Source organism: Dipodomys spectabilis, unplaced genomic scaffold (genome assembly GCF_019054845.1).
Source record: "Dipodomys spectabilis isolate Male_0828 unplaced genomic scaffold, ASM1905484v1 ptg000140l, whole genome shotgun sequence".
Lineage (NCBI taxonomy): Eukaryota > Metazoa > Chordata > Mammalia > Rodentia > Heteromyidae > Dipodomys > Dipodomys spectabilis.
In genome coordinates this window covers 2,679,481-2,691,566 of record NW_024870817.1, presented here as the reverse complement: position 1 = coordinate 2,691,566, position 12,086 = coordinate 2,679,481, and the positions used below count along the sequence as shown (strand labels likewise).

General features: G+C 37.1%; 1 pseudogene; it reads left to right on the top strand.

Moving 5' to 3' along the window:
- The first annotated feature begins 2,768 nt into the window (after positions 1-2,768).
- On the top strand, positions 2,769-11,750 carry LOC122117291 (annotated as a pseudogene).
- Positions 11,751-12,086: the final 336 nt, after the last annotated feature.

Sequence of the window (12,086 nt, the reverse complement as noted above, 5' to 3'; positions counted from 1 at the left end):
AATATCGGAAAGAGCTTTTGCACTTTAAGCAATCTTCCCCAAACCCTGTCCAGCAGACACAGGGAGAACAATTTTAAAGCAATCTTTGTTTTGCCTTCCATTGCCCTTTCACCTGAGATATAGCTTTCAGCTAATTAGCTCTTCCTGACATTATGATGTGAGTTATCCAGGGCCCTCCTCAAAGAGGTAGATTGGGCAAGGTCACAAAACTACAGCCTTCCTGGGATTTATTTGTAGAAGCCATATTTTGTTCAGCTACTTGACACCTAACATGTCAGTTGCCCAAGTGCTCACAATTTTAAGTTTCCAATGAACTGAAACTTACCTTTTAACTTCAGGTCAGTACTTTGCTCTGTGTATCCCTCCCATCCATAGGCACTGTTTGTCCCAAGGTGTGGTGAAATCCATTTGTATTTGGCTTTCTAAATATATGAAGAAATATTAAATATCAATATAGAAACTACTTGACTTCTATAAGCACTTTAAAGAATGAAAAGGCAGTGAAAAAAAAGAAGTCCTTCTCAATATTTCTAGCATAAAGTATGTTTGGGTGACAGAAAATCAGAGGGAAGTATTCTGCCAGACCTTCAGAGTTGAATGAAATCAATTACTGGCAGTAGCGCTTTATTTGAAGGGTCTTTTACAATGTAACTTTTAAACAGGATAATTGTAGGCATCTGCTTCATGTACCTTAGCAGTGACATAGCCAGTAGTTGCTAAGATCTTCTGAGCTTTTACAGCTTTACACAAAAGGACATATTGGCAATTCCATTTTCCTATATAATAGACAGACTATGCAAAATACTAAGCTAGAATTCAGCATTGTTAGAGAAATACTCAATGTCACCAGAGCGATTGACTTGTTCCACCTGGCTTTCAGACATTTGGAGAAGCAAAGCATATGTACCTTAATTGCAAAATGTAGGCCTAATGAACATGCAGGCGCTAAGTTATACCAAACGCAACAATCGACATGATGGCAAGCTACTTAAGAACATGTCACAATGTTTGGCTTTTTAAGAGGTTTGCCTTTGGCAATGTTTCAGAGAAGAATGTGTCCTTACATTTGCAGTCCTGTGAACCAATAATAAAGTGTTCAGCGGATGAAGATGGTATTTATTTTAAATTGCTATGTCAATATTTTTGTTTAAAAGCGACCTTGATTCCCTGTGTGGACTTTGTGGAAGCCGCCTATCACTGCTTTTCATTTGAGTTTGATTTAGCTTTTTTTTTTCTTCCTGATTTTGTGCTTTGCAGAATAGTTTGCTTGAAAGCGTTCTGATTGGGTTGAGAGGATAAAGTTGCTGTGTGAATTTCAAAGCCCAGAAAAAATAAGCAGTTGCCGAAGGCACAGAGAAGTAAATGTAATCAAGCAGCATTGGTTGTGTGACCTTCACATTTCCCTGCATAGCCACCACTGTAGTAAAGGAAGCCCTGGGTCCAAATGTCTTTGAACGACCTCACCAGCAAAGCCCCTTTCCTCTTACCAAGATACCTTCAGGCTTAATGCCAGTCCTTATCCGAAATGCAGGTATCCAGAAAACCAGGCTGCTGTTTACAAAAATACAAATGGAATCATGCTATTATGGAATATGGCATAGCCAATTTAACCCTAATGCAATGTCAAAACAAATTTCCCCAGCAGCTAAGGGAATGCTTTATCTTCCACAGATAACAATTGCTTTCCAGAGGCCATTGGACTCATTTGTTGGAATTCTGTTCATAGACCCTCACAATTCTCTAACCCAGGCATATTTCTGTGGGGTAATTAAAATAGGCTTTTAAAAAAGGTAGTATGAAATGTTATGCATCATCTATACACACTGAGTGGAAAAATATTGCATTCATAAATTAAATTGGACGCTTTGAAAGGTTAACACAAAAAGCTACTTTACTCTTGGTAATCAATAAGGAAAAAGGATTTCAGGTAATTAAAATCTGTGAAGTGAACATCTCTCATTTGGAGCCTATTAAAAGAGTATAAGCAGACAAAAGCAAGAGATAAGTATGGAATACATGTGATTTAAAGGCATTTGCGTGTGTGATGGTAAGGGAATATAATAACATATTCTGAGATGTGAGATAATACAGTACGTTATTACAGATAATATAATGTTTAAGTTACATAGTTGTATGTAATTATGTATGTTTCATACTCAATTTAGACATTAGGCTCTAAATTGAAAATGTGTCTCTTTTATATGTCCAGCTCCAGTTTTCTATTGCTTGGGTCTTCCTTAGTGAAAATTTGACCCAGGAATCAGAATTCAGGGGTAACTGACTCAGCATCTATAGCTGAACTAGGTGACCTATAAGGACATTAAAGCCTGAGAAGTATAGGCTGAACTGCCCTGAAGAAAGGCGAGCTACCTCTTTGAAAATCGTTTACTCTTAAAGAGGCTCAAATCAGCACTTTTATGTTGAGCAGGAGGACAATAACTGATTCAGCAGCGGAGATAAGAGTCAGTGTGTGTTCTAGACCATCTGACTTTCTATAACACCCCAATGGAGGAGGACAGATTACATACATGCTGCTTCATTTCTGAGTTCTTGCTTTATAATTCCTTTTTTCTGGTCTAATGTCAGCATTATCATCTCTTTCCGATTTGTCTAATAAAATTTATCCTATGCCTTCAGGGTACAAGTTTTTTTTTCTTAATCTAAACTGAAAAAAGTTGCCTTGGAGTGATTTTTAAAAAAAATTCTTGTAGCAATCTTGGCTCCTTAGAGTTTAACAAGAATCTTGACGCTTGCTATAGATACCAGACATGGAAACATGTGACTATTCACCTAGATACCCTCCTGCTGAGTTTGGAACAATGTGCGGAGATGTTGGGGGATGGATAGTTGAGTTGCTGGCGCACTTTCGGGTCAGTTCTCAGCTATGGTCACCTTTGGCCCCCAACCATCGGTGACTAGCTATATAGTACAATAGATAGCTCCTTGGACTTCTAAACAAAACATGCTTGTTCATTCAGAAAAGAGAGAGAGAAAAAAGAAAGCTCCCCTAACAACTGTCAGACCATTGATTTTTGGTGATACAGACTATGACTGCATATGGCTCTTCTGTCTGCGTCAATCTTTGAATCACCTGCTTGTGATTCGCTTTCTTTAGGTCCCCTTTCTTGTCTCAGGTACACAGGTGATGCTAGGGACAGCATGCTAGAGAGCCTAACATTCATTTTGATGTATCCTAAATTTTCATATCTTCTCCTGACATTGAAGTAACATATGCTTCTTTTAAGTTTCAACATCACACTACAGAGATGCATTGCTCTTGTGATGACAACAAATATTGCTGTTAAGGATTAAACAGTAGGGTTTCTTGATAAGTATTTTAAAAAATACACACACAATTATTTTTCCAATGATGAATAAGGCTCCATGCTTTTGAAGTGCAGCGTTAAGACGTATTATCAAATACATGGTCTATTGCACATAACTGAAATGGAGGCAAGAAGATATATAATTGCTGTGAAAACAGAAGTGACAGAAAGGGCACTAAGTGCTTAGAGTAGAAAGAAATCATATCTGGTTTGTATTAAAGAAAAGACTCAAAGAAGAAACAGTATCTGAACAGAGCAGAAATGGGGTAGGAAAATGGTATTCCAGATCAGAGCATAGCAGACAGATACTAACACAAATTCATATAATATGTACCCAGAACCAGAATTTACATTTAGTGAAGCTAAACATTTGTGAAGGCAAATGATGGGAGATGGAGGAATTCCAACACAGTGTCTTAAGTGTGTGAACCTCACTTCTAGAAAGTGCATGATTAGTAGTGATGAAAATGGAAGAAAATGTTCAAAGACACGAAGTTCAGCAACCTATTTGCCAAGCTACTAAATGCTGACCATTTAAAAGGTCACAATGGGAAGTGCATATGAGATTGTTTTTTTTTAATTCAGTTTTTTTGGTCTTTGTTTTTTTTATTGTTCTGAGCAAGGTTTCTCATCCTAGTGGGGAGGGGTTGAAAGAAGGCTACATTAGAAACTGATGGCTCCATCAAGTTTGTCTGTGAGCTGTATAAGCTCATTGACAACATAATACAGGGATGAAAATGTTTGATTAGATGGATCAATGCTCTCAAAATCTAACACTCCACTGATTAAGCTTTGCAGCTGTGGACAGATGAAGCAAATAAGAATGATTGGTGCTTCTGATCCAGAAGAGAAGCTACAAGATATGGGTACATGGAGAAAAGTCTAATAGAAGAAGCACTTACCTAGGACTTAAGACAGGACGACAATTCAAATTCCTTTGAGTCCTTTGACAGCTCACCTCATTGTCTTGGGCTTCTGTCTTCTCTTCTGTAAAATAATTTATAGATTCTCTTTTTAGATCTAGCATTCTATAAGTCTATAGGTTAATGCAAATAAGTTTCTGCTTATTTCTGAAGATCACAATGAACAAATCAATTCAGAATGGGAAGAAACTCTGCTAAAAAGGTGATAAGTTGAGAACATTAATGTCTCTGAATATGTAGGTGGTAAAATGATTCCTGACTCTGAAGATCTTATTTTGATTATCATGGAGCCATTGATGGCCACTCTAATAGTGGCAGAAATTCAAAGGCAGTTTTAGAAACATCAGTGAGCCTCAAATTTATATTCACTACCTTTTAGCCTAATGGGTTCATGGGTGGATCAGAGGAGAGTAGGAGTTAGAGTCTGTGGCATCCTTAGGTGGGCCAGTAGACTAGGACATGACATTGGGCATTTAGGAAAATATTTCACCCCTAATCTCTGCCTGAGTCCATGATGCTCAGAATTCATATGAAGTAGATTTTCTTTTATTTTAGCTTAATTTGAGTAAGATCTTAATATAATTTGTTTTTATTTCCAGGGTCGAATAGCTTATGTATCAGATGGAATGTCTGTCAATAAAATAAATTTTTATTGGAATGTTTATATTCTTCCATCTATAAATACCTCTAGTTTTATAACTTTTTACTCTGGAAGGAAACCTGCAGAAAAATGAAGGCAGTAGAAAAAGTTGTATTTTCATAAAGTTATTCACAATTAATGCCAAGTGAGTAAAATTTCTAAGTGTTTAAATGTCAAGGTAAAGACAATGCTAATTTGACCTTCTTCAGTTTTCATGTGGAAGCTTGTGAAGTTTGGACAGGATAAAGAGAAAAGCACCTTTTATCCCCAAAGGCTTTTAAAACCTGCCTTTAGTGGGTACTGTGTGTCTTCTTTTTGTGATCTCAGGTTTTATAGTCTCCTTTAGCAATTGTAAGAGGTATGGGAGGCTAGTTTATACCTTTCAGAAGGGACACCTGGGTCAACAGGTTGAAAGAACTTTGGAAGTTATTTGTATCTTTGCCAGTCATCGCATTGTGTGAGAATCACTGGAGCTGGTGTGTAAACTACCTTTGAATAAGAGGCAGAAAATGGAATTTATCAGGGGACAATGCCCGTTGTTTAGAAAGGGCAACAAAAGATGAATAAAAGGACACAGCTAGTCTTCTGTGTTTAGTGTCCCATTTTTTCCAGATAAAAAGGGGAATAATATTCAATTTTGATTGTGCACAGAAGCCTTGGGTGCTTAACGGAGATGGAAGAAGAGAAATGAAAAAAGAAATAAAGCAACCAATATGTTCTTGAACTGTGACTTTTAGCAGCTGCATTTAAAAAACAACCATTACATTTTGTGGGTCTATCTGTGAGGCTTCTCCATTATATGTGCAAACACAATCTGATTAGTATTTGCTATAAGCTTGTCTTGTCTTCTTTTATTACAGACATCACCTTCAGATGTGGGGCCACTGCAGCTATTAAATCAGGAATATTTAGCTATTATTTGTAATAAATGTCAGCAGGGCTGAACTGAAGCCAGCAGGAAATGTTGAGGGCAGAAAACACACTGACATTCATTCATGCAAATTTATACCACTGGTGGAATTAATCATCAGAAGGGAGGGTAGAGCATACAATGCATTTATATTACTGGTTTGGCCAATTCCCTTCTTCTGGAATATAAGAGTTATAATAAACAGAAAGCAATCTGCTGACAAATAGTCTGTGTGTGAAATGCAAGCCAGTGAGATTAACTTTGCAAAACAGGCACCTCTGGGTTTATTGTGGACAAACTCTTCTTCTTTTATACCCTCTCTGGACTTCTAAGGTAGCAATGTGATGTCCTTTTCCCCTTTAAAAGTCATCTGAAGTTAGCAGGAACATAACTCTTCCCACTTAAAATCACAGGGACATGCTAAAGAACATTGCATGAATATTGCTGACTGGCCCTGCCCTATCCTAAATCTGGGTGCTTACATCACATAGAGAAGTTGTGGCAATAGGCACTGGGTGGTGGATGATTAACAAAATATTATTTACCAAAAAATGAGTGAGGAGACAAATACAGAGATACAGAGAAAGAGAGATAGAGAGAGAGAGAGAGAGAGAGGGGGGGGGAGAGGGAGAGAGAGAGAGAGAGAGAGAGAGAGAGAGAGAGAGAGAGAGAGAGAGAGAGAGAGTGTGTGTGTGTGTGTGTGTGTGTGTGTGTGTTGTGTGTTTAATCTTTTTAAATCTCCTAATGTAAAGCCTGGTAAAACAACCTATACATTGAATAATTTAATCTGCTCTGAGAAAGTTGTTATCATTATTATCAAACAGCTATTTCTTACATGAAATGTTAAGAAGGATCATTGAATTCTATGAGTAAGTAAAGTTAGTACCAGTAAAACATTAGCACATTTTATTCTCTTTCACAAAGGTGAGGGAAAAGATGCAAGATGAAAGCACATCTTTAAATTTTTCTCATGTTCTCATTGTATGAAATTACTATTCACCAGTAAACAGAACTACTGAAAGGAACTGACATAAAAATTATAGGGGGCTTCAAGGATATTAATTGTTATTATGTTGCATTCCCATGATTGGAATAAAACATGGATGACATGATATAAAAATATGCTTCAAGAAGTTAACACAAATTGCTTTTAAAATCAGATACTGATATTGATTTTTTAATAGGGGGGGAAACCTGCACAAAATGTTTTGTACATCATCAGAGTCAGTTCAAAGCAATACTTTTTTTAAACTATGTCATCCTGTTCCTCTGCTTCCAATCATGCACTGATTTATGGAATACATATTATAAACTGAATATTTTCTTTCTAATTCTTAGTCCTGATGGAATCATTCCTTCTCATGTTAATTTTCATTTAGCTCAGGTGTTAGGAGGGTGCTTTTACAAGTCAAATGGAAAGGACATTCCTGCTGATTGAATGGAAAATGTAGAGAAGCTGCATGGAATGACTTTTGCTATAATTAGACAGGTCAGCAGTGGCATCGTGGTGTGGTGTGGGAACCCATTTTCACCTATGGGATGTCTATGACATCAGTGGGAGAAAACCAGAAAAGCTGAATAAGCATTGGAAATTCACAATCTCATCCAAAGCTGACTGTTCTCTTTAACAATGTCCTTATGGCATACATTTTAAATTAGCATATATTAATTGTCCAAAGACATTCTTGTATGGAATAATGATTCATTCTATTCCTTAGATTATTACAGAAGTTACTGGAATGTATTAAAATAAATAGATAAAATGGTATTATTTAATGACTACACATCTCTTTCTAAGGAAAATTGATCAGGGAAAAAAAAATTCCAGGGCAGATATAGACTATTTGGCTTGTGTCATTATTAAAGCTGAGGAAAAGTTTTAGTTTTGACTTTGTAGTAGCCACAGGAAAGTGATAACATAATTCTTAGATGATTAAAACTATTGTAAATGTATTTGTTATCTGTTTATGCCGATTCTATGATAGCCCATTATGCAAAGTTTTCATACCTTCAAGTAACTCCTTCCTTTGGGTCAGGATCTGTAACTTCTAACCAAAGGGACATGTGCTGTTGAATGTTAGTGATAACATTACATACGATTCTACCACTTGTTTGACCAGGACGCTAAATTCTCTCCTTCTACCTTCATTAAGAAACAAGATGTTATACTGTGAGCTCCCAGGTGGAGAACACAACCATCAAGTGGCAGGCAGTTTTTGTAATTCAGCCAGCCAGAAACAAAGGACATCACTGTAGCTTCACAAGGAGCTGCTGGCAGCCATAGGAGCTGGGAAGCCAAGCACTCTTTGTTCCAGTCCTAGCTGAAACTGCATCCTGGGACAACACCTGTATTGAAGCCCCATGGGACCTGGAAACAGATCACACTAAGTCACTCTTGGCCTAAAGAAACTGCGAGATAACCAGCATATTTTGTTATAAGCATTGTTATGTATAGCAGTAGATATAAGAAACTTTCAGTCTCTGTTGTTTGGATGTTAAAACTGTAACTAATTTTTAATTTATGTTCAGGAGCAAAGGTGTTTTTCACCTCTACACTAAATTTTTTATTGCTCCTCCTTTGAAAAACTTCATTTGCAAACGTTAACTAGGACTGTTTAGTAACTGTCCTGTATATTCTTCCTTCTGTTCCTGTCACAACTCTCTTCTCCCTAATCCTAAGGAAAAATGAGTTCTAATCTCTGGAGAGACTAGTTATTATTTCCCTTTTTGCGTTTATAAAAGATTGTGACACTGCTTTAAGAAAAAAATCTTATAGATATAACAAAAATACATATTTATATCTGCAGTTCTTTTTTAATTGCTTATATTAACTCATATTAATATGCAGCAAAAAAATTCTTCATAAAAAATAAAATTAAAGCTCAAAGAGATTAAATAAGTTATTCAAAGAATCCAATTTCAAGCAAGTTGACTTTGGAACCTATAATTGTAACTCTGTGCTATGCTGTTTTTCCAATATTATTATTAAAATTATAGTATATGTATATATATATATATATATATATATAGTTGTTGGAAGGTTCAGGTTGGATATAGAATTGAGTCTAACTAAGTTTACTGATGGTACTTGCAAATAATACATGAAGTCATTAAATTTTTATTATGTAAGACAATGAATCAACCTCCAGATAATACAAGTATATTTAAAGAATTTTTTTCCTGAAACCACCTTGGCTGCCCAAGGTGGGGGTGGGATGGGAGAGGTGGGGGTAATGTTCCTTCCAGTACCAATAGTAGTCCATGTAACTTTTTAATTTAGTTTTTGTATGTTTTTTTATTGTAAAAATGTTGTACAGAGGGGTTACAGTTACACGAACAAGGTAATGAGTACATTTCTTATTGAGCATTCTTGCCTCCTTCTTTGTTTTCCCCCTACCATCCCTTCCCTCCAACCTCCACAATTACATCTCCCCTTTCCCCAGCCAAAGTTGTAAACTTCGTTTTCAACACAGTGTTTTGTACATCTCATTGTTACAATGGGTCAACCTGTATCCTTATTTAAGCATTTTGGTTTTTTCCCTTCCCCTCCCTGAATTAGAGAAGTGTGTATGCAAGATGCAGGGCACAGACATCAAATACAGTGAAAATAAGGGTCGTAGGGGATGAACATGCAAAGCAACAAAAAAATCACATGGACCCAGAAACACAACAAATCAAAGAAAGGTTGGACAAATGGGATTGCATGAAACTGCAGAGCTTCTGCATGGCAAAGGACATAGCTAGCAAGATCAATAGAAAGTCCATGGATTGGGAGAAGATCTTCACTAGCCATAAAAGGGACAAGGGTCTCCTATCTAAAATATACTTGGAACTCAAAAAATTAAATCCCCCAACAACAAATCCTCAAAGAAACAACTGCCCAATAAATAAGTGGGCTAAAGACTTAAAGAGAAACTTCTCTGAAGAGGAAAGAAGGATGGCCAATAGACACATGAAGAAATGCTCAACCTCCCTAGCCATAAAAGAAATGCAAATCAAAACAACATTGAGATACCACCTCACCCCAGTTAGAATGGCTGTAATCAAGAACTCTAATAACATCAGATGCTGGAGGGAATGTGAACAGAAGGGAACCTTACTGTATTGTTGGTGGGAGTGTGAACATGTCCAACCACTTTGGAAAGTAGCATGGAGGTTCCTCAAAAGACTCCACATGGAGCAATTCCACTTTTGGGCATTTACCCAAACAAGACCATACTAAAGCTACCAGCACAACTATGTTTATTGCAGTTTATTTACCATAGCTAAGAAATAAAACCAACCCAGATGCCCCTCAGTAGATGAATGGATCAAGAAAATGTGGTATATATACACACTGGAATTCCATGCCTCCATCAGAAAGAATGACATTGCTCCATTTGTTAGGCAATGGAAAGACTTGGAAAAAATTCTATTAAGTGAAGTAAGCCAGGCCCAAAGAAACATAGGTCCCATGGTTTCCTTTATTTGCAATAACTAGTATATGTCTGAGACGAGCAGAAAAGGTCAGATAAGTTGATGTTAGGTGAAATGAACCCCAAGATAAGTATTCAAATGTTTTTTCTTTCATGCAATTGTTTCTAACATATTTATAAGATGATTTTTTTGTTGTTTTGTATGTCCTTCCCCCATGGTACAACCCTTGCTTTCACTGTTTTTGATGTTGGTATAATTTGTGGAGGGGAAGGAAACAAACAAATCATTTAAATAGGGATACATGTGGACCCATTGCAACAATGAGATATACAAGTCGTTATGTCGAAAAATGAACTTTACAACTTTGGGGGGGGGAGATGGGATAAAAATAAAAATCACATGGTACATCATAAATAGGTTAGAAAACAGTATTTATTTTTTACTTATTTTTTATTTTATTATCAAAGTGGTGTCAGAGGGTTTACAGTTACATAAGTAAGGTAGTGACTGCATTTGTTGTCTAACTTGTTACCCCTTCCCTCATTTTTCTTCCTCTTTCTCTCCCCTATCCCCCCCAAGTTGTACAGATCATTTCCAACATATTATCTTGTGAGTATCACTGTTGCATTGGCTTGCCTTTTCTCCTTTGTCTCACCATTTTGTTGTTCCCCTTCCCTTCCCTAAATCAGATAAATGTATATACAATACCCAGGGTACCAACATCAAATGCAGTGACAACAGGGGATAAACCATAGAGGGTAGGGACACAAAAGAAATGATGACATACTAGTAGAGAGCTGGAAGATGCTTTCTCCAAAGGTAAAAAGAACACTGAGATGTTAATTCCTGGGTTTCTATATGTTGCCGATCTTGAAACTATGGTTCAATATAGGAGAAATGAACATGGACGTCGCAGGAAGATTATATATAACAAATATACCAAAGAAAAATATAACAAAGAAAGATATAACAAAGAAAGGTATAACAGAGCTACCAAAGAAGGGTGTAGCTGGACTTAGACTGGATTGTGACACTAATACTGTAAACCTAGCAAGAGAGAGTTCTGCAGATGGAGCAGACAGTGTATCAGCAGAGAGTGGAGCTTCGGCTTAGCCTCCGGTGTCATCTTCTGTAAGGCCCTTAACAATAGATGGTCAGTTAACCAGTCCTGCAACACCCTCCTCTGATTCAGGAAGATTCTTCTGCTCATTTACAGCTCAGTGGGGACAGCATAGCTGAAAGGAGTCATGGAGGGGAAGGAGAAGAAGATCATGAATCGCCATCTTCAGGCAGGGTACCAGACATTCCAATGAAGAAACTGAATTGAAGCCAGTAGTGAGAGTGAAGATGTTTCTGCAGTTGTTGCACAGCGCTCTTTGACCCAACAGAGACTTTTGGTTTCTAATACAAACCAGACAGTAGCTGATAGGTCAGATCAATCAGGAGCCGATCGGTCAGTAGCAGGGGGAGGAACAGTGAGTGTGAGTGTCAGATCTAGTAGGCCTGAAGGACAGTGCCCAGTAACTGAAGTTTAAATAAACATCTTCAGTTTCACACTCAAGGCTGAAATGGTGTTCTGCAAATTTCTGCTCATCCCTAATCGTGCATTTTGGGAGTTGGGGTGGGAAGGGGTATGGGAAGGATAGACGGGGAATTAAAAGGTCTAACATATTTTTGTTGAGAAATCTATTTAATGTAAGCAATTTGGGTGTTAATAGTTGATAGCTGTTTAGTAGTAACCCAGTTTTCTTGACATGTTTACTTTAAATTTTTTAAAAAAGATTTCCTTAGTTCTTTTGGACAGTGTATGTTTTATCTGTGCATTAATAGTCCACATCTGACTCTTGCACTGTTTTATTTTTTTGCATGGG